Source organism: Synchiropus splendidus, chromosome 3, assembly GCF_027744825.2.
Source record: "Synchiropus splendidus isolate RoL2022-P1 chromosome 3, RoL_Sspl_1.0, whole genome shotgun sequence".
In the NCBI taxonomy this organism is placed as follows: Eukaryota; Metazoa; Chordata; class Actinopteri; order Syngnathiformes; family Callionymidae; genus Synchiropus; species Synchiropus splendidus.
Genome location: NC_071336.1, coordinates 1,531,683 through 1,554,817, shown reverse-complemented (window position 1 = coordinate 1,554,817; position 23,135 = coordinate 1,531,683). Strand labels below are relative to the sequence as shown.

Genomic DNA, 23,135 nt, shown 5'->3' with positions numbered 1-23,135 from the left:
TGACAGGAGAGCGCGGACCTCCTCCATCAGAAATGACCGCTGGTTCTCTGAGTTCACCCACGTCCACGTGGTCTCGCAGAACCTGGGGTTTGACTGTGAAACTGAAGGGCGTGTCAATAACCGAGTATCTTCTCGATCCAAATGGGCAGATGAGGAGACAGGCACGTTCAATTCGGAAGATACTCTGTCAAGACAGGCGCCCTGAGCACAGGAGCGGACCCGGCCTCCGGGGCAGGTCCTGGTCGAAAGGGCCATCGGTGCTCAGCGCCCAATGTTCTTCAAAAACAGACTCGCTTTTGTCAGCTGGGGAAGTAGGGTCCCAAACTTGCAGTGTACCTTTATCTGACACTGCAACTCTCCTAAGATTGAGAGCCGAGGGACCGGCCCACTCATCCTCAGAAAGAGATGACTCTGTAGATGATGATGTCCTGCCTGGCTCTGTGAGGTTTGGAGGGCTGCAGAGAACAGAATCACAGACAGACATCGCATAAGACATCATACAAGGGAGCTGAGAACAGAACATGTCTGGCATGCAGCTCCTACTGTGTGATCCTCTGAAGTGGTGGCTTTCATGGTCCTGTGGCGACCCCTGCTGGAAACTGCCGAGTCTGAGGAATAAAAAGAGTTAATGGCAGAATAGAAACTCTCCCAACTTTCGGCTGGAACCGGGATCTGTTGAGAGACGGGAAAGAGTTATTAGACGCCTATGCTTCTTATTGTGGCGAAGCTGAAGAAAAACATAACTTCTTGGCTCCAGAAACTTCCCCAGGGACAGTTCTGTCGTCAGGGATAGAGACCGTTACTATAATGCTCTGTCTCCTGAGATCATGTCAAAAAAAAACGAATTTTTGAAGCGGGAGTTCACACTGACTGGAACCAGGAGAAAACTTGACGGGTGATAAACCCTAATTTTGGGCAGAGAAGAAACAGACCCGATACCAAAGTAATGGATCTTATTTTTTATTCAAGTTAGACTTTGGTTTCGATGCATAGTTTTAGATACAAAGTTCTTCCTACGCTTTTGGAGAGAGCAGAGGTGAGAGCAGCTAACTGGTCTCTCCAAGAGGAGCAGCAATGATCAGCGCAGCTATTATACGGCTGCTGCCTCCGGGCGGCGCCTTTGTGTGGAGGAGGCGGTGCGAGCAGAGCACCATGCCGACGGACTGTTGAATCTCCAAAATCTGTTGGAAACTGGTGAGTCTGCGGAATAATAAGAGTTAATGCCAGACTTGAAACTCTCCTGACCTTTGGCTGGAACCGGGATCTGTTGAGAGACAGGAAAGAGTTCTTTGACGCCTATGCTTCTTATTGTGGCAAAATTGAGGAAAAACTAAACTCACTGGCTCCAGAAACTTCCCCAGGCACAGTTCTGGCCTGAGGGATAAGGAGGCAGAGAGACCGTTACTATACTGCTTGGTCTCCTGATGTCAACCAAAAACACATTTTTGAAGCCGGAGAGCTGCCACTCGAGTTCGCACTGACTGGAACTGGAACCGGAAGACAACTTGGCAGGACCCGATACCAAAAGAATGCATCTTATTTTTATTCAAGTTAGACTTTGGTTTAGATGCATACTTTTAGATACAAAGTTTTCTTCCTACGGTTTTGGAGGGAGCAGAGGTGAGAGCAGCCGACTGGTCTCTCCAAGAGGTGCAGCGATGATCAGCGCGGCTGTGATCCGGACGGCTGAGCTCAACCCGGCCCTTTTGACCAGCGACGCTGCAAATCCAAACCTTCCACCTGGCAGTAAGCTCTGTACCTGACCACGTGCGGTCCTAGTGCCAGTGGAGTGTCAGAACTGCGCCAGGAATAGTCCGGAATGAATTGGACGAGCAGTGGATGTTTACCCAACAGACGACGGTCCACACCCTTTTGGCATTATATGCTTTGAATGTTGCGGTTGCTTTAGCATTTCGAATAGTGAACTGCACTTCGGGGGGCAGAGGACTGCCTGCTAGCCTTGAAGTAGCCACGCTTTGAGGAGACGCCCCAGGATCGGAGGTCCGCTCATAATTTCTTCCCCCTGCTGCAGGACTGTTTGGGAGGGAGGCAGGCTCCAGGGACAGCTGGACACAAACATATTCTAGGAATGTTACACAAGCCTTTCTACTTCACTGGAAGTGCCAGGGCACTCCGCAAAATGTGATTGTGAAATTACAGAGGCGTGAGTGAGTGACTCTGTAATTGTGAAATTACAAAGGCGTGAGTGAGTGACTCTGTAATTGTGAAATTACAGCCGGAGCTGGGGCATCTGGCACATCAAGAGATGAAGCTTGAGACCTGAAGACGAGCGGAGCGCCTCGTCTGGACCATGAAAACTTCAGGCAGGACTGAGGTCTCATCGCAGTCAGGGGAGAACGAGTGTTGCCCGTCCTGACGCACCGGTCTTTCATAGCTAGTGATGCCGACATCCTCCTATTCACGGGAGCAACGCCGTTTAGCTTCAGTCGAGCACCGAGGCATGTCAGACTTTATCCGGTAAACTGCAGTGGCGCCGTCTGCCTGTAAATTCTTACCTGTCACATGCGCCGCCGGAGTCGGCGAATCTGGCACACCAAGCGAAGAAGCTTGAGACTTGAAGAGGTGCGGAGCGGCTCATCTGGACGACGGAAACTTCAGGTAGGACTGAGGTCTCGTTGCAGTCACGGCAGAGACTTGTCGCATCCGCGCAGGAACGGATTTAATCGCAGGAAACTCAGCGCTTGTCGCGCTCCGTGCGTGGACGTCGGGCAGCAGCTTCTCCCGGGGCAGTCGGCTGACTGGAGGAAATTTCTGTTTGTGTGGAAAATGTGTTTTAAATAAAACCATTGCTTGAAGCATAGTATTTGCGTTTTTTTTTTTTTTTTTTTTTCTGATTGAATTTGCTCCTTCCAGCGCCTCGGCCTCGAGCGCTCCTGTCCGCGAACCTGGCAACACTGCTCAATGATGGTCGGGACATTTGATTCGTTCTCCCAAGTGGGTTGAAGAGACACGCCCTCTGATAGCCAAAGCTGAAAGGAAAACACACAGGAGGTATCAGCACAGCAGGTTTTTTTCACGGTTCCAACTTCCAACAAATCGGATGATGACACGGCAACATAACAAGAGCGCCCCCAAGTTGTGACCCCAAATAAGCCCATGACACATGATAACATCTCCTGCCCCTCAAATTATTCACGTCTTCCAACTTCTCTCCCAAAGTCCATGTCCCCAAAACCACCATAAACACTTCGAGTCTAAAACTTAATAAAACAAAAAAATAGTCATAAAACAGAATGGAACTTAAACGACTAACCCTAAACAAAACTAAACAAAAACATAGAAAGAATAAGAAAATAGCAAGCACCTTGGTCCAAAACTCCTCTTCCACTTTTTGAACATAGTCTTTCAGATACACTGGGGGATTCCTGGTCCTTTTTGGTCGTACTCTTCCTTGAGACGGTGAGCCTACCATGTCACTGTCTGTCTGCTTTTTTTTTGTTTAAAACTGACTTCTTCACTGTTCCCTTCACTTGTCTCAGTCTCCAGTGAGATCCCAACCCCAAGTGGATTCTCCACTTCGACATCCTCCACAGTGGGTGCGGGTCTCTGTCCTTTTAAAATGGACCGACTGAAAACCTGGTCTACGTGTCTTCTTACAGTTTTCCCATTTCCCAGCGCCACTGTGTAGGCGACTGGTCCTGTGCATTCCTGTATTAACCCTGGAATCCACTTAGGCCCATAACCATAGTTAATCGTGAACACCCGGTCACCTGTCTGAAAACTTCTGAACTGAGCATGTTGATCATGCTGAACTTTCTGGTTTGCCTGTTTCGGTTCCATTTTCTTCTTCATATTTGGGTGTATCAGATACAACATGCACCTCAATTTCCTCCCCATAAACATTTCTGCAGGAGACAGTCCTGTGGTTGACTGTGAAGTAATCCAATAACTGAATAAAGCTCTACTCAGTTTGGTTTCCAGAGAATCACCCGATGTTTTTTTCATCAACTGTTTGAACGTTTGTATCACTCTCTCTGCCATCCCAATAGAAGAAGGATGATGCGGTGCAGATGTGACATGAGTGATCCCATTGCGTGCCAAAAACTCTTTAGTGTGTTCACTCACAAAACACTGGGCATTATCTGACACTATCATTTTTGGGATACCATTAGTGCTGAAAGTGGCCCTCAAGCAGTTCATAGTAGCCACTGCAGATGCTGACGAAACAGGGTAGACCTCCAACCACTTTGAATGTGCATCAATCACCACCAAGAACATCTTTCCCATGGACGCCCCAGCATAATCAACATGAAGTCGTCGTCACGGTTTTCAGGCCACTCCCACGGGTGCAGCGGTGCACAGGCCGAAGCGTTCTGGTGTCCTGACAAGTGGAACACGATTTGACCAGACTTTCATATCACTGTCTATATTAGGCCACCACATGTAGCTACGAGCCAAACCCTTCATTTGACTCATTTCAGGGTGCAATTGATGCTGCTTCAACATCAGACCACATCCTTTTTCCGGAATCACCACACGACACGCCCACAGTACACACCCATCTTGTTCACTCGGCTCCTGTTGCTTCATAGTGGGCAAGTACGAGGTCTTTACTGGTTCACTTACGAAGCTCTTCCGAGTTGACCACTGAACTCTGATCCTGCTCTACCATCAATTCCTGGTCTTCTGAGTCTGGATTCCCAGGTTTCTCTGGAAGTGGAAGTCTACTCAGAGCATCTGCGTTTGCATTGTCCTGTCCACGTCGGTACACCATGGCATATTTATATGTTCTTAAAATAATAGCCCGTCTCATGATCCTCTGAGAACTAATGTGTGGCACAGCTTTTCCTTCATGAAACAGACTGATTAAGGGCTTACGGTCTGTGTACAAATCACAAATTTACGTTAAGTACTGCACCCCAAAAATGACTTCTAAGCCCTCTTTATCCAACTGCGAATAGTTTTTTTCTGCTGCTGTGGGTGTGCGCGAGGCATAACCCATAGGCCTTTCTGCTCCCCCTTCCAGCCTGTGTGCCAAGACTGCCCCCACCCCATAAGGTGAGGTATCACATGACAGTACCAGTTGTTTTTGTTCATCGTAATGAACCAACACTTGACTGCTTTGTCGTAACTTCTTTGCCTGTTAAAAAGCCTTTTCTTGCTCAATCTCCCACCTCCATTTCTCATCTTTCCTCAGTAACTTGTGTAATGGAGCCAGCACAGTAGACAAGTTCGGCAAGAATTTGTTATAAAAGTTTAGCAGACCTAAAAAAGCTTTCACCCTCGTATTATGCTAAGGGTCAATTTGACCCATATCCGTTTTTGTGTTAAAAAAAAGTAGTGGTTATCCTTACTTTTTCTTCATTAAATTTTGTGACTTTTCCTCATCAAGGGTCATGAACAGGTGTGTAAAATCTGGACACTTTGATGTCTAGTGACATGTCTGTACAGAGTTTGTATACAAAGATGATATTGCGGGTCATTTTGACCCGGATTCTTTAATGTGGGTAAGTGGCTGTTCAGATCAAAAATAAACACGTCTTTATGATATACCTATTTAGACTGCCCAGCTATGTGCATTTTGATTGCCTCTGAATAGCCATTTGGACCCAGCTGTGTGTAGAGGAGAAACTTTCTCTCCCTTCTTCTTGTCAGTGTTCTCATGTATTCTTTTTGACAAACACACCAAAAATGAGCTACAGAGGGTTTACAGTACATGCCCAACAAGCCCGCCAAGTATGGCATCAAAATATGGGTGGCCCTGTGATGCAAAATCTGGCTATGTCTGGAAAATGCAAGTATACACTGTAAAGCTACCTGGAGAAGCACCCGAGAAGAATCAGGGGATGCGTGTGGTGATGAGTGGAAGGTCATAACATCACATGTGACGTCACATTTACATTTACATCCTATCTCCTTGGAAATTAACTTCAGAGGAGAAAGCTGAACAGTGGGAACAGTCAGAAGAAATAAGCCAGACCTTCCCAAAGAAATTCTGAAGGTGCAGGGCAGACCTCTGCATTCCTCAATATTTGCTTTCAGTGACAAAGCAACAGTTGTTTCACACTGCCCAAAGACAAACAAGAATGTTCTTGTAATGAGCAAAATGCACAGAGATGCATCTCTCAGCATAAGAGAAGACATGAAGCAACAAATGATCCTGGACAACAACTCCACCAAAAAAGGAGTTGACAATCTGGACAAAGTCACAGCAACATACAGCTGCCAGCGCAAGACTGCCCATTGGCCCTTGGTGATTTTCTACAACATCGTGGATGTGTCTGCTTACAATGCCTATGTCCCATGGACTGAAATCAACCAGCAGGTGAATGCCAGCAAACTGTACCAACGTCGGCTTTTCCTGGAAGAACTTGGCAAAGCACTTGTCACTCCCAAGATGCAGAGTCGAGCAAGGCCACCTCGATGCCCAGCAGCTGCCGCTGTCATCGAAAAGGTCAAGCTCACATCACCCAACCAATCTGCAATGGATGCATTGGATACAGGTGTGAAGAAACGGAAAAGATGCCAGATCTGTGCGTCCCGAGATGAGAGAAAAACAAGTACCTGTTTTGTGAAATGCAATAATTACATCTTTAAAACGCACACAGTTACATTCTGTCCATCATGTGGAGAGCATTGAACATGTTGAACATTAAAAAATGGGGCAAGTTAAATGAAAATAAAAGTGTTCGTGAGGAGGGAAAAACTTAAATTGCTCTTAAATATAGTGTTGAAATTGAAAATGTGTTCTATGTCTCTTTTACAAATGTTTATATATTCTAAAATGAAGATGTTATTGGTTCAATCTTTTTTTTTGACTGTTTTGAGTGGATTTACACAGTGTGTGTCAAAATGACCCGCAACAGAATCAATGTAATTTTTTTTCAACATAATACGAGGGTTAAGTTCGCTCACAGAACGTGCTACCAGAGCTTCTTGGACTGCTTTGACCTTCGCTGACATTGGATGCAGGCCTGTCCTGTCCACCTGATGACCCAAGAATGTTAATTTGTTTTCCATGAACTGACATTTGCTCCGTTTCAACCGCAGCCCTTTATCCTCCAACCTCTGCAGCACTTCGTTGAGTGTTTGCAGATGAGAGCTGTCATCTCTTCCTCTCAATATAATGTCGTCTAAATACACTGCCACATTTGCCATACCTTGGAGTACATTCTCCATGGTGCGTTATAGAATAGAATAGCCTTTATTGTCCTTGTACAGTGTACAACGAAATTTGAGCGCTACTCCCTTGGTGCAAACAATGTACAAAAGAATATATATAAAAAAAAAAAAAAAAAACAATCAAGCATGCACTAAAAATTAAATAAAAAGTATATACACAAAATAGCAGGACTGGAGCTTAGTCCAAAAGGCAGACGTTTATATGTAAAAAGACCTCTGTGAGTGTTGACGCTCACAAACGTCCTTGATTTCTCTTCAATGACTATTTGCTGATATGCATGGCTCATATCGAGTTTTGTGAACTTCTGCCGCCCTGCCAGGCTTGCCATCATATCCTCCATTGTTGGAATCGGATACTGTTTGGTCGTGGAGACTTTGTTCACTGTTAATTTATAAACTCCACAAATCCTCGCGCTACCATCAGGTTTGAACACAGGCACAATAGGTGCTGCCCATTCAGAGAACTTCACAGGTTCCAATATTCTTTCCTCTACTAGTCTCTGAAGTTCCATTTCCATTTAATTAATTAAATGGAAATTAAAAATTAAATTAAATAATTAATTAATTCAAGATGGCGCCGACGAAGGCTGGCCTGGAATTACCGTGCATGTTATTTTGTTTATTTTTGGGTTTTGATGGAGCATCTTCGTGTTCTTACACACGAGATCAGTTGATGAACATCAGGGCTATAACTCCGTCTGACTTACTACCAGTATTTTTGGTGTCAGTTGCGGAGTTAGTTCATCTTTTGGCGGGGCGGAAGAAACTGAGGAGGAGAGGGAAACGTGCCGGTGCGCTCGTTCGCCTTCGTCGAAGAGGATCGCGCACTCCACTTCCCGGGACAATCCTCTCCAACGTCCGCTCGCTCAGCAATAAGATGGATGAGCTGGCGCTGATGTTGAGACGGAACAGAGACTTCTCCTCCTCTTGTGTTTTGTGTTTCACGGAGACGTGGTTGAGCGATCTCATCCCGGACACTGCGCTTCATCTGGAGGGTTTCCAGCTTCACCGCGCGGACCGGGTTCCGGAGCTCACCGGCAAAACCAAAGGCGGAGGACTGTGTTTCTACATCAACAATCGCTGGTGTACGGACGTGACGGTGATCTTCCAGCACTGCTCTCCCTCTCTGGAATGTCTGATCGTAAACTGTAAGCCGTTTTACTCCCCACGTGAGTTCGCTTCATTCATTCTGGCTGCCGTATATATCCCGCCCAGCGCGGATGTACGTGAGGCTCAGAGTGCGCTCGCGGATCAGGTCCTGCATGTGGAGCGAACTTTCCCGCACTCTCCTGTGATTGTGCTTGGTGACTTCAACAAGGCAAATCTGAGTGAGGAGCTTCCCAGGTACAGGCAGGTTGTAAAATGTCCCACCAGAGAGCAGAGCGTGCTGGATCACTGTTACTCATCGCTCCGCAACTCCTATACCGCCCTCCCTCGAGCTGCACTGGGACTCTCTGACCACTTGATGGTTCATCTTGTTCCTACATACAAGCAGAAGCTGAAGCTGGCAAAGCCTGTTGTGAGGAGCATGAAGATCTGGACAAGTGAAGCTAAAGAGGAGCTGCAGTCTTGCATGGAGACCACAGACTGGGAGGTGTTCAGGGCTCCGACCAATAATCTGGATGAGTATACAGACACTGTGACTTCATGGATCAGCTACTGTGAAGAGTGCATAGTTCCAACGCGCACGAAGGTGAGTTATGCAAATGACAAACCTTGGTTCACAACTAAACTCAGCCAGATTAGACGGGAGAAGGAGGCAGCTCGCAAGAGTGGGGACAGGAACTGCTACAAAGAGCTGAAGTATCGGTTTCAGAGGGAGCTGAAGAAAGCTAAGGCCGTATACTCTGACAAACTCACGCAGCAGTTCTCAGCCAATGACTCGGCTGCGGTGTGGAGAGGGCTCAAGGTGATCACTAACTACAAGCCACGTGCCCCCCACAGTCTGAACAACCTCGCTCTTGCACAGGACCTGAACAACTTCTATTGTCGCTTTGAGCAGCCATTTTGCGCCAACACCTCTGTGGTCTCTCCAGCCCCATGTTCCACTTTCAAACAAAGGACTGTGCTGTCTCTTAGTGACACAACTAAGACCAATGATGTCACTGAGACAGCAAAGATCACAGTCACTTTTGATGAGCCACCCCCTCACCTCCCCCCTCTTTCTCTTGACATCATGGAGCAAGACGTGCGCACTCAGTTCAGGAGGCTGAACCTTCGGAAGGCGGCAGGTCCGGACAGAGTTTCCCCTGCCATCCTGAATCATTGTGCTGCTGAGCTGGCTCCAGTGTTCACTGACATCTTCAATGCTTCCTTGGTGTCCTGTCATGTACCTGCCTGCTTTAAGTCCTCCACTATCATCCCTGTTCCCAAGAAGGCCAGGATCACAGGACTGAATGACTACAGACCGGTGGCACTGACGTCTGTGGTCATGAAGTCCTTTGAGCGCCTGGTTCTCTCTCACCTGAAGTCCATCACTGCTTCTCACCTGGACTCATTGCAGTTTGCCTACAGAGCCAACAGATCTGTGGACGATGCAGTGAACCAGGCCCTTCATTTCGTTCTGGAGCATCAGGACTGCCCAGAACCTATGCCAGGATCTGCTTCCTACCACCATCACTGAGGACCTCAAATGGGAGCCAACCATCAGGTCCCTCATCAGGAAGGCCCAGCAGAGAATGTTCTTTCTGAGGCAGCTACGTAAACTACGACTGCCGACGAAGTTGCTGGTGGAGTTCTACACGGCCATCATCCAGTCCATCCTCACCTCCTCTATCACCGTCTGGTACAACAGTGCCACCTCCAGGGACAAGAGCAGACTGCAGCGCATCGTAGGTTCTGCTGAGAAGGTGATCGGTTGCAGCCTGCCACCTCTTCATGACCTGTATGCCTCTAGGACCCAGAGACATGCAGGTCGGATCAGAGCCGACCCTTCTCACCCTGGACATAGACTGTTTGTTCCTCTTCCCTCTGGCAGGAGGCTACGGTCCATCCAGACCAGAACCTCCCGTCACAGGAACAGCTTCTTTCCCTCGGCCGTCAGACTGTTAAATTCATGAACAGCCTTGTGTAATGTTATTCTATTTATTTTATTTTATTTTATTTTATTTTATTTTATTTTATTTTATTTTTTTTTTTTTTTGTTTTTTTTTTTGTTGCACTTTATTCCAAGGCACTTTCCTAGTCAGTGGGCTCCCCACTGACCATGGCAATAAATTTGATTCTGATTCTGATTCTGATTCTGATTCTGATTCTGATTCTGATTTTCTTTTAATGGCAAATGGAACCGACCTGGGTTTGTAAAGGGCGTGGCATTCTGAACCACATGAATCTTGGCTGTCGTCCCCCTTAATGACCCTAACTCTTCTTTGAATACCTTCTCATGTCGGGAGAAATCGGCAGGGAACTGTCCACCTCATCTGTTTTGTGGACAAACTGCCCCTCTATCTGGAATGCTTTCATCCGGCCTCTGGCCAGAAGACTTGCTCCTGAACCATTCACAACAATGACAGGCAGCCATTTGATCTTATCATCGTGTTCAACCCTGACCTTAATTGCCCCCACCACTGGAACCTGATGACCTCCATATGTTTTTAACTTTATCTTGCAATCCACTAGTTTAGTGTTAGTTCTGTTTTTCACTAACATGTCAACCATCTGTTGAGCCTTAATAGTGTAAGTGCAGCCGGTCTACCACAAAAACCACCTTCTTTCCATTTACCCTCAACACTTTTTTAATCGGCTCTACTCTAGGAATGTCCAGTTCCTCACTGCTGCGTCTTCTTTTATCTGTCACTGTAAACATCTCTTCATTTTCACTGTCATCCTTCTCCTGCATGAAATTTGTTCGATGCGTTGTACCTTTCCCCCTTTTTCTTGTTTGTTTTGTCTCCCTCACCTCTGTCATACTTTTACAGACTGTCTTTAAGTGACCCACTTTTCCACAGTTATGACATCTGACCTCCGCAAACCGGCAACCTTTGGCCAAGTGAGTCTCTCCACCACATATGTAGCACCTTCTCGACTCCATGGACATTGCCCGCGTCTCTTCCACTTTGTTGACCGGTGATGATCCACTTCCTTGGAGTGAGTCCTTCACACCTCGTAGGTTCACCAAGTCTCTATCTGCAGCGTCCATCACCAAGGCCACTTTGAATGCTATGTCAAATGTTAGTCCATCCTCCGACAGCAGCTTCCTCTTTATCCTGTCGTCGTTAATCCCACACACCAAGCGGTCTCTCAGCATCACGGTCAGTGTCTCACCATAGTTACAATCCTGAGCCATTTCCTTAGCTCCGCCACGTAGTCAAAAACGGTCTCTTCAGTCCTTCCATTCCGAGAGTTAAACTTCCATCGTTGCATAATCTCACTCGGTTTCGGATGGAAATGATTCCTCAAAAGGATGACCAGATCAGCATACGAACGATCCCCTGTTTTTTCCGGACTCAACAGGTTCCTCATCACCGCATATGCCGGGTCGCTGTCACTGCTGAGCAACACCGCGCGCTGTTTATCGTCATCTTCAATGCCGTTCGCGATGAAAAAATGTTCCAAAATTTCACAATAGTCTTCCAATGAATGCGTACCGGCATCGAAAGGCGTCACTGTACCCACAGTAGCCGCCATGATTCTCGCTATGATGAAGAAAATACACAAAAACTTTGGAGTAAGTTACCGGATGTAAGGTGAAAATTCCATGTTCTGAAGCGTCCCTGAAAAGTTATGGCACAATGCAGAAAACGCGATTTCAGAAATGTTGATAACTTTCGAAAAACAATTCAGACAGCTTAGATTTGATGTGCAACTACGAGAAAGACACTTTCTGCTATAGTGGGATTTGAAAATTTTATGTTCTGAAGTTTCGCTGAGAAGTTATGGTACATTGCACAAAATGCGTTTTCAGCCTGAGATAAGGTGGGTTTCGGAAAGGCAAACATAAAAATGTTGATAACTTTCAAAAAACACTTCAGACAGCTTAGATTTGATGTGCAACTACTAGAAAGACCATTTCTTCGATAGTGGGATGTGAATATTTCATGTTCTGAAGCTTCCATGAGAAGTTATGGCAAAATGCACAAAACGCGTTTTCAGCCTGAGATGAGGTGGGTTTTGGAACGCCAAACATAAAAATGTTGATAACTTTCGAAAAGCACTTCAGACTGCTTATATTTGTGATGCAACTACTAGAAAGACCCTTTCTGCAATAGCGGGAGGTGAAAATTTCATGATCTGAAGCTTCCCTGAGAAGTTATGGCACTATGCACAAAATGCGTTTTCACGCTTTGATAACGTGGGTTTCGGAACGCCAAACATAAAAATGAAGATAACTTTCGAAAAACACTTCACACTCCTTAGATTTGATTTGCAACTAGTAGAAAGACCCTTTCTGCGATAGTGGGTGGTGAAAATTTCATGTTCTGAAGCTTCACTGAGAAGTTGTGGCACAATGCACAATACGCGTTTTAAGCGTGAGACAAGGTGGGTTTCAGAACGCCAAACATAAAAACGTTGATAACTTTCGAAAAACACTTCAGACAGCTTAAACTTGATGTGCGACTACGAGAAAGACCCTTTATGCTTTAGTGGGAGGTGAAAATTTCATGTTCTGAAGTTTGGCTAAGCAGTTATGGCACATTGCAAAAAAAGCGTTTTCAGCCTGAGAATTGGTGGGTTTCGGAATGCCAAACCAATATATTTTGATAACTTTCGAAAAACACTTCAGACAGCTTATATTTGATGTGCAACGACGAGAAAGAGCCTTTCGGCTATAGTGGGAGGTGAAATTTTCCATTTCTGAAGCTTCCCAGAGAAGTTATGGCACAAAGCACAAAACACGTTTTAAGCCTGAGATAAGGTGGGTTTTGGAACGCCAAACATAAAAATGTTGATAACTTTCAAAAAACACTTCAGACTGCTTAGATTTGATCTGCTACTACTAGAAAGACCCTTTCCGCTATAGTGGGAGGTGAAATTTTCATGTTCTGAAGCTTCCCTCAGAAGTTATGGCACAATGCATAAAACGCATTTTCAGCCTGAGATAAGGTGGGTTTCGGAAAGCCAAACATACAAATGTTGATAACTTTCGAAAAACACTTGAGACTGCTTCGATTTGATGTGCAATTAGTAAAAAGACCCTATCTGCTATAGTGGGTGGTGAAAATTTCATGTTCTGAAACTTCCCTGAGACGTGATGGCACAATGGACAAAACGCGTTTTAAGCCTGAGAAGCATTGGGTTTTGGAACGCCAAACATAAAAATGTTGATAACTTTCGAAAAACACTTCAGACTGCTTCGATTTTATGTGCAACTACTAGAAAAACCCTTTCTGCTATAGTGGGAGGTGAAAATTTCATTTTCTGAATCTTCCCTTAGAAGTTATGGCTCTATGCACAAAATGCGTTTTCACCCTTTGATAAAGTGGGTTTCGGATGGCCAAACATAAAAATGTTGATAACTTTCAAAAAAAACTTCAGACTGCTTAGATTTGATGTGCAACTACTCGGAAGAGCCTTTCTGCTATAGTGGGAGGTGAAAATTTCATGATCTCAAGCTTCCCTGAGAAGTTATGGCAAATACACAAAACACGTTTTCAGCCTGAGATAAGGTGGGTTTCGGAATGCCAAACACAAAAATGTTGATAACTCTTGAAAAACACTTCAGAATGCTTAGATTTGATGTGCAACTACTAGAAAACCCCTTTCTGCTATAGTGGGAGGTGAAATTTTCATGTTCTGAAGCTTCCCTGAGAAGTTATGGCACAATGCACAAAACACGTTTTCAGCCTGAGATAAGGTGGGTTTCGGAAAGTCAAACATACAAATGTTGATAACTTTCGAAAACCACTTCAGACTGCTTAGATTTGATGTGCAATTAGTAAAAACACCCTTTCTGCTATAGTGGGTGGTGAAAATTTCATGTTCTATAGCTTCTCTGAGAAGTGATGGCACAATGGACAAAACGCGTTTTAAGCCTGAGAAGCGTTGGGTTTTAGAACGCCAAACATAAAAATGTTGATAACTTTCGAAAAACACTTCAGACTACTTCGATTTCATGTGCAACTACTAGAAAGACCCTTTCTGCTATAGTGGGAGGTGAAAATTTCATTTTCTGAATCTTCCCTTAGAAGTGATGGCACTATGCACAAAATGCGTTTTCACCCTTTGATAAAGTGGGTTTCGGAACGCCAAACATAAAAATGCTGATAACTTTCCAAAAAAACTTCAGACTCCTTAGATTTGATGTGCAACTACTAGGAAGAGCCTTTCTGCTACAGTGGGAGGTGAAAATTTCATGATCTCAAGCTTCCCTGAGAAGTTATGGCAAATACACAAAACACGTTTTCAGCCTGAGATAAGGTGGGTTTCGGAATGCCAAACAGAAAAATGTTGATAACTCTTGAACAACACTTCAGAATGCTTAGATTTGATGTGCAACTACTACAAAAACCCTTTCTGCTATAGTGGGAGGTGAAATTTTCGTGTTCTGAAGCTTCCCTGAGAAGTTATGGCACAATGCACAAAGCACGTTTTCAGCCTGAGACAAGGTGGGTTTCGGAACGCCAAACATAAAAATGTTGACAACTTTCGAAAAACACTACAGACAGCTTAGAATTGATGTGCAACTACTAGATAGAGCCGTTCTGTAATAGAGGGAGGTGAAAATTTCATGTTCTGAAACTTCCCTGAGAAGTTATGGCACAATACACGAAAGGCATTTTCAGCCTAAGACAGGGTGGGTTTCGGAACGCCAAACATAAAAATGTTGATAACTTTAGAAAAACACTTTAGACTGCTTCGATTTGATGTGTACCTACTAGAAAGACCCTTTCTGCTATAGTGGGTGGTGAAAATTTCATGTTCTGAAGCATCCCTGAGTAGTTATGGGACAATGCACAAAATGCGTTTTAAGGCTGAGATACGGTGGGTTTTGGAATGCCAAACATAATTGTGTTGACAACTTTCGAAAAAAAAACTTCTGACAGCTTATATTGGATGTGCAACTATTAGAAAGACCCTTTCTGCTATAGTGGGAGGTGAAAATAACATGTTATGAAGCTTCCCTGCAAAGTTATGGCACTATGCACAAAATGCGCTTTCACCCTTTGATAAGGTGGGTTTCGAAACGCCAAACATAAAAATTTTGATAACTTTCGAAAAACACTTCAGACTGCTTAGATTTTATGTGCAACTAATAGAAAAACCCTTTCTGCTATAGTGGGAGGTGAAAATTTCATGTTCTGAAGCTTCCCAGAGAAGTTATGGCACAATGCATAAAAAACACGTTTTAAGCCTGAGATGCGGTGGGTTTTGGAACGCCAAGCATAAAAATGTTGATAACTTTCAAAAAACACTTCAGACTGCTTAGATTTGATGTGCAACTACTAGAAAGACCCTTTCTGCTATAGTGGGAGGTGAAAATGTCATGTTCTGAAGCTTCCTTGAGAAGGTATGGCACAATGCACAGAACACGTTTTCAGCCTGAGATAAAGTGGCATTCGGAACGCCAAGCATAAAAATGTTGATAACTTTCGAAAAACACTTCAGACAGCTTAGATTTGATGTGCAACTATGAGAAAGACCCTTTCTGCGATAGTGGGATGTGAAAATTTCATGTTCTGATGTTTTGCTGAGAAGTTATGGCAAATTGCACCAAATGCGTTTTCAGCCTGGGATAAGGTGGGTTTCGGAACGCCAAACCTATGAATGTTGATAAGTTTAGAAAAACACTTCCGACAGCTTATATTTGATGTGCGACGACGAGAAAGAACCTTTCTGCTATAGTGGGAGGTGAAATTTTCATGTTCTGAAGCTTCCCTGAGAAGTTATGGCACAATGCACAAAACACGTTTTCAGCCTGAGATAAGGTGGGTTTCGAAACGCCAAACATAAAAATGTTGATAACTTTCGAAAAACACTTCAGACTGCTTCGATTTTATGTGCAACTACTAGAAAGACCTTTTCTGCTATAGTGGGAGGTGAACATTTCATGTTCTCAAGCTTCCCTGAGAAGTTATGGCACAAAGCACGAAAGGCATTTTCAGCCTAAGACAGGGTGGGTTTCGGAACGCCAAACATGAAAATGTTGATAACTTTAGAAAAACACTTCAGACTGCTTCGATTTGATGTGTAACTACTAGAAAGACCCTTTCTGCTATAATGGGTGGTGAAAATTTCTTGTTCTGAAGCTTCCCTGAGAAGTTATGGGACAATGCACAAAATGCGTTTCAAGCCTGAGATACGGTGGGTTTTGGAATGCCAAACATAAAAATGTTGACAACTTTCGAAAAAAACTTCTGACAGCTTAGATTGGATGTGCAACTATTAGAAAGACCCTTCTGCTATAGTGGGAGGTGAAAATAACATGTTATGAAGCTTCCTTGCAAAGTTATGACACTATGCACAAAATGCGTTTTGACCCTTTGATAAGGTGGGTTTCAGAACGTCAAACATGAAAATGTTGATAACTTTCGAAAAACAAATCGGACAGCTTCGATTTTATGTGCAACTACTAGAAAGACCCTTTCTGCTATAGTGGTAGGTGAAAATCTAATGCTCTGAAGCTTCCCTGAGAAGTTATGGCACAATGCACGAAAAACGTTTTCAGCCTGAGATAAGGTGGGTTTCGGAACGCCAAACATAAAAAAAATGTTGATAACTTGCGAAAAACACTTCAGAAATCTTAGATTTGATGTGCAACTACTAGAAAGACCCTTTCTGCTATAGTGGTTGTGGAAAATTTCATGTTCTCAAGCTTCCCTGAGAAGTTATGGCACAATGCACAGAACACGCTTTCAGCCTGAGATATGGTGGCATTCGGAACGGCAACCATAAAAATTTTGATAACTGTCGAAAAACACTTCAGACAGCTTAGATTTTATGTGCAACTACGAGAAAGACCCTTTCTGCTATAGTGGGAGGTTAAAATTTCATGTTCTGAAGCTTCCCTGAGAAGTTATGGCACAATGCAAAAATTGCGTTTCAGGTGGGTTTCGGAACGCCAAACATAAAAATGTTGATAACATTTGAAAAACACTTCCCACAGCGTAGATTTGATGTGCAACGATGAGAAAGACCCTTTCTGCGATAGTGGGATGTGAAAATTTCATGTTCTGATGTTTTGCTGAGAAGTTATGGCACATTGCACCAAATGCGTTTTCAGCCTGAGATAAGGTGGGTTCCGGAACACCAGACATTTAAATGTTAACTTTGGAAAAACACTTCAGACAGCTTAGATTTGATGTGCAACTACTAGAAAGACCCTTTCTAATAAAGTGGGCGGTGAAAATTTCATGTTCTGTAGCTCCCCTGAAAAGTTAAGGCACAATGCAGAAAACGCGTTTTCAGCCTGAGATAAGGTGGGTTGCGGAACACCAAAAATAAAAACGTTGATGACATTCGAAAAACACTTCAGACAACTTAGATTTGATATGCAACTAATGGAAAGACCCTTTCTGCTATAGTGGGAGGTAAAAATTTCATGTTTTAAAGCTTCCCTGCAAAGTTATAGCACAATGCAGAGAAGGCGTTTTCAGAATGAGATAAGGTGGGTTGCGGAACTCCAAACATAAAAATGTTGATAAGTTTAGAAAAACACTTCAGACAGCTTCGATTTTATGTGCAACTACTAGAAAGACCTTTTCTGCTATAGTGGGAGGTGAAAATTTCATGTTCTCAAGCTTCCGTGAGAAGTTATGGCACAAAGCACGAAAGGCATTTTCAGCCTAAGACAGGGTGGGTTTCGGAACGCCAAACATGAAAATGTTGATAACTTTAGAAAAACACTTCAGACTGCTTCGATTTGATGTCTAACTACTAGAAAGACCCTTTCTGCTATAATGGGTGGTGAAAATTTCTTGTTCTGAAGCTTCCCTGAGAAGTTATGGGACAATGCACAAAATGCGTTCAAGCCTGAGATACGGTCGGTTCCGGAACGCCAAACATAAAAATGTTGATAACTTTCTAAAAACACTTCAGACAACTTAGATTTGTTTTGCAACTACTACAAAGACCCTTTCTGCTATAGTGTGTGGTGAAAATTTCAAGTTCTGAAGTTTCCCTGCAAAGTTATGGCACAATGAAGAAAACACGTTTTCAGCCTGAGATAAGGAGTGTTTCGGAAAGCCAAATATAAAAATGTTGATAACTTTGGAAAAACACTTCAGACAGCTTAGATTTGATGTGCAACTACTAGAAAGACCCTTTCTGCGATAGTGGGAGTTGAAAATTTCATGTTCTGAAGCTTCCCTGCAAAGTTATGGCACAATGCGGAAAACGTGTTTTTAGCCTGAGATAAGGTGGGTTCTGGAACGGCAAACATAAAAATGTATATAACTTTCGAAAAACACTTCAGGCAGCTTAGATTTGATGTGCAACTAATAGAAAGACCCTTTCTGCTATAGTGGGAGGTGAAAATTTCATGTTCTAAATCTTCCCTGAGAAGTTATGGCACAATGCAGAAAAGGCGTTTTCAGTCTGAGGTAAGGCGGGTTCCGGAACGCCAAACATAAAAATTTTGATAACTTTCGGAAAACACTTCAGACAGCTTAGATTTGAAGTGCAACTACTAGAATGACCCTTTCTGCTATAGTGGTAATGAAAATTTCTTGTTCTGAAGCTTCCCAGAAAACTGATGGCACAATGCAGAAAAAGCGTTTTCAGCCTGAGATAAGGTCGATTCCGGAACGCCAAACATAAAAATGTTGATAACTTTGGAAAAACAATTCAGACATCTCAGATTTGATGTGCAACCACTAGGAAGACCCTTTCTGCTACAGTGGGAGGTGAAAACTTCTTGTTCTGAAGCTTCCCTGCAAAGTAATGGCGCCTTGTAGAATACACATTTTCAGCATGAGATAAGGTGGGTTCCGGAATGCCAAACATTAAAATGTTGATAGCTTTGGAAAAACACTTCAGACAGGTTAGATTTTAATGTGCAACTACTAGAAAGACCCTTTCTGCTCTTGTTGGAGGTGAACATTTCTTGTTCTGAAGCTTCCCTGCAAAGTTATGGCACAATGCGGAAAACGCGTTTTCCGCCTGAGATTAGGTGGGTTCCAGAACGCCAAACATAAAAATGTTGATACCTTTCGAAAAACACTTCAGACAGCTTAGATTTGATGTGCAACTACAAGAAAGACCCATTCTGCTATAGTGGGAGGTGTAAATTTCATGTTCTGAAGCTTCCCTGCAAATTTTTGGGACATTGCAGTAAAGGCGTTTTCAGCCTGAGATAAGGTGGGTTCCGGAACGCCAAACATAAAAATGTTGATAACTTTGGAAAAACACTTCAGACAGCTTAGATTTGATGTGCAACTGCTAGAAAGACCCTTTCACCTATAGTGGGAGGTGAAATTTTCATGTTCTGAAGCTTCCCTGAGAAGTTGTGGCACAATGCAGAAAGCGCGTTTTCAGTCTGAGATAAGGTGGAATTCGGAACGCCAAACATAAAAATGTTGATAACTTTTGAAAAACACTTCAGACAGCTTGCATATAATGTACATCTACTAGAAAGACCATTTCTGCTATAGTGGGTGGTGAAAATTTCAAGATCTGAGGCTTCCCCGAGAAGTTATGTCACAAAGGAGAAAAGGTGTTTTCAGCCTGAGATGAAGTAGGTTTCGGAACGCCAAACTGAAAAATGTTGATAACTTCGGAAAAACACTTCAGACAGCATAGATTTGATGTGCAACTAGTAGTAATTCCCTTTCTGCTATAGTGGGGGGTGAAAATTTCATGTTCTGAAGCTTCCCTGAGAAGTTATGGCACAACTCAGAAAACGCGTTTTCAGCCTGAGATAAGGTGGGTTTCGGAATACCAAACATAAAAATCTTGATAACTTTTGAAAAACACTTCAGACAGCTTAGATTTGATGTGCAACTACTACAAAGACCCTTTCTGCTCTTGTTGGAGGTGAACATTTCTTGTTCTGAAGCTTCCCTGCAAAGTTATGGCACAATGCGGAAAACGCGTTTTCAGCCTGAGATTAGGTGGGTTCCGGAACGCCAAACATAAAAATGTTGATACCTTTCGAAAAACACTTCAGACAGCTTAGATTTGAAGTGCAACTATGAGAAAGACCCATTCTGCTATCGTGGGAGGTGAAATTTTCATGTTCTGAAGCTTCCCTGAGAAGTTGTGGCACAATGCAGAAAGCGCGTTTTCAGCCTGAGATAAGGTGGAATTCGGAACGCCAAACATAAAAATGTTGATAACTTTTGAAAAACACTTCAGACAGCTTGCATATAATGTACATCTACTAGAAAGACCATTTCTGCTATAGTGGGAGGTGAAAATTTCAAGACCTGTGGCTTCCCCGAGAAGTTATGTCACATTGGAGAAAAGGTGTTTTCAGCCTGAGAAAAGGTGGGTTTCGGGACGCCAAACATAAAAATGTTGATAACTTTTGAAAAACACTTCAGACAGCTTAGATTTGATGTGCAACTACTACAAAGACCCTTTCTGCTACAGTGGGAGCTGAAAACATCATGTTCTGAAGCTTCCCTGAGAAGTTATGGCGCAATGCAGAATACGCGTTTTCAGATAAGGTGGTTTACGGAACGCCAAACATAAAAATGTTGTGAAGTGGCACGAATAACCTTCCATACAGTGGGTCTTGGCGTCCCCCTTGGGCTCTCTCGTTGCCAAATCAGATGCTTCCCTGCACCGGCGATTACACAGGGGAACCAGACGCCATCCCATAGCCACAGCACGAGTTTGAGCCCAATGTGGAAGAACACAATTGGCACTGATAACCGTCCATATTTGGACGGAGAACTCACCAGCGGAGACAAGTTTAGCCCATGACGAAGCACTGCGGAAGAGAAACACTTTATTGCACCAACAATACAAAAGCATCAGCGCTCCTGAAGTTCGCTCAGCTCTGGAGGGTGGGGCCTGGTCCACTTGATCGAAGGAAAAAGTTGGATTCAGATGAAGAGACCCTCCCCTCGGTCCGCGAACGATTCTCTGATCTATTGGCCAGAGCTGCTGGAAGCACCTGCAGACAGGACAACGTTAGGCAAAGAAGGAGCAGCTACGTCCGACAAATAGAGATCTGCAAATGTTGAGTCAGAAGCCCAGGAGGCTGTTTGGCAGATTTCTGCCAAAGAAACTCCTCTGAAGGCTGCTATGCATGTTGCCTTTTATACCACCTGCCAGAGCCACCCACAGCTTATCTTTTTTCCTGAGGGCCTTGACTCCATTCAGACAAGCTCTCAGTGCCCTCACGGGACACACCTTTTGCAAGCGCCAGTGGTTCTCATCCGGGTGGGGGGGTAGAACAGAAAGCGTCTACTGAAAAATTGCTCACCTCAGAAGAAGCACAAAGAAAATTGTGAAAAAAAGACTAATCGAGAAGGTACATAGTTGTCCAAACCCTCCTGATGGAGGCCAGGACCAGGAGGAGAGCTGCTTTGTAAGCCACCAGCTCCAAAGGAGCCTGATCAAGTGGCTCGAAGGGAGCTTCAGAGAGAGCCTTTAATGCCAATTGAAGATCCCAATGGGGCAGATGCGTCTGGAGGTGGGACTGAGTCTTCGAGATCCCTGCATGAACTGGACTAGCAGTGGATGTTTACCCAATGGACAGCAGTCCACACCCACTGAGCATTATATGCTTTGAGTGTTGCGGGTGCTTTAGCATTTCGACAAGTGAACTGCACCTCGGGGGACAGAGGACTGCCTGCTAGCCTTGATGTAGCCGTGCTTTGAGGAGACGCCCCAGGATAGGCGGTCCCCTCATAATTTCTGCCCCCTGCTGCAGGAATGTTTGCAGGACTTGAACAGGTTGCAGCACACCCTTGTGTGAGTGTGTGTGTGAGCACAGGTGGCAGAGTTGCGCAGTCCAGAACACCTATGAGGTCATCTTGAGCACAAAGCTTAACCCCCAGCCTTGCAACGTGGCCTGACTTGAGAACCATCGGCAATTACCATGGCCGTCCATACTGGACGTCTGACTGGCACTGCCTGCTCCTTTGCCAGACGGCCGTCAAGGAGATGAACGTTTTGCTGCACTAAACCACCTGCAATGTCACCGGTGATGTTGCTTTGGTATGACGGAAGGTGGTGCTGTCGATATATCGGATGGCCAGGGCGTCACACCGGACCGGCCTATGAGACTTCATACACCACCGCCACGCCCGGGGTCTATCCAGCCTGAATGAATGAATGAATGGGTTGTGAACAGCCCCTCATTCATACACTCTGGGTGGCAGGAGCTGCCGCCTCGCCTTTGCCACCTTAAGCTGATATACAAGGTGGCGTTAACAACCCCTCATATGTGGTGTGTAACTTACACTGTGGATCAGCAGGAACTGTGTTGCCCTCTTTTAGCCACCTTACGACTGAAATAGAAAGTGGCATTAACAATCCTCCATACAGATAGAGAGAGTTTATTCACAAATGAACAGACAGTTATGCAGGAATCTGGTGGATCTCAGGACGCTGCACACTCCACAACACTTTAATGAAGCAGATACTGGTGTCCCAGAGCCAGTGCTGTGAATGAGGGCCTACTGGTCGCAGGGTTCGGCTGCTCCTGAAGACAGAATGACATGAGGGAAGGAGGATGCTGACACATTAGACAAATAGTGGTCAGCAAAAGTAGAGATTGATGACCAAAAACGCCGCCTGGCAGATTTCTGCCAGACATACTCCCTTGAAGCAGCAACAGATGTTTCCAGGCCTCTGGTCAAGTGTGCTCTCAGGGATTCGGGTGCCTGTTTTCCTGCTGTCTCATAGGCTTTCATGATGGCAATTCCAAGCCAATGTGACAACCTGTGAGGGGACAGCGCTTGCCCCTTCTTACCACCTGCGACAGACACCCACAAACTGTCCGTCTTTCTGAAGGGTGGGACTCGATCCAGTTAAGCTTTTAGCGCTCTAACCGGACACATTTTGTGTAAACGCTCATGCAGGCCTTTGATCCGCATCTGACTCATCTCCGGATACCAGATGGAGCTGGGGCTGTCTAGAGCTACGAGAATCATTCTCACTCT

The 23,135-nt window shown here is 44.5% G+C and overlaps 1 pseudogene; it reads right to left on the bottom strand.

Moving 5' to 3' along the window:
• Positions 1-3,804: 3,804 nt before the first annotated feature.
• Positions 3,805-7,655, bottom strand: LOC128755297 (uncharacterized protein K02A2.6-like; annotated as a pseudogene).
• Between the last annotated feature and the right edge of the window lie 15,480 nt (positions 7,656-23,135).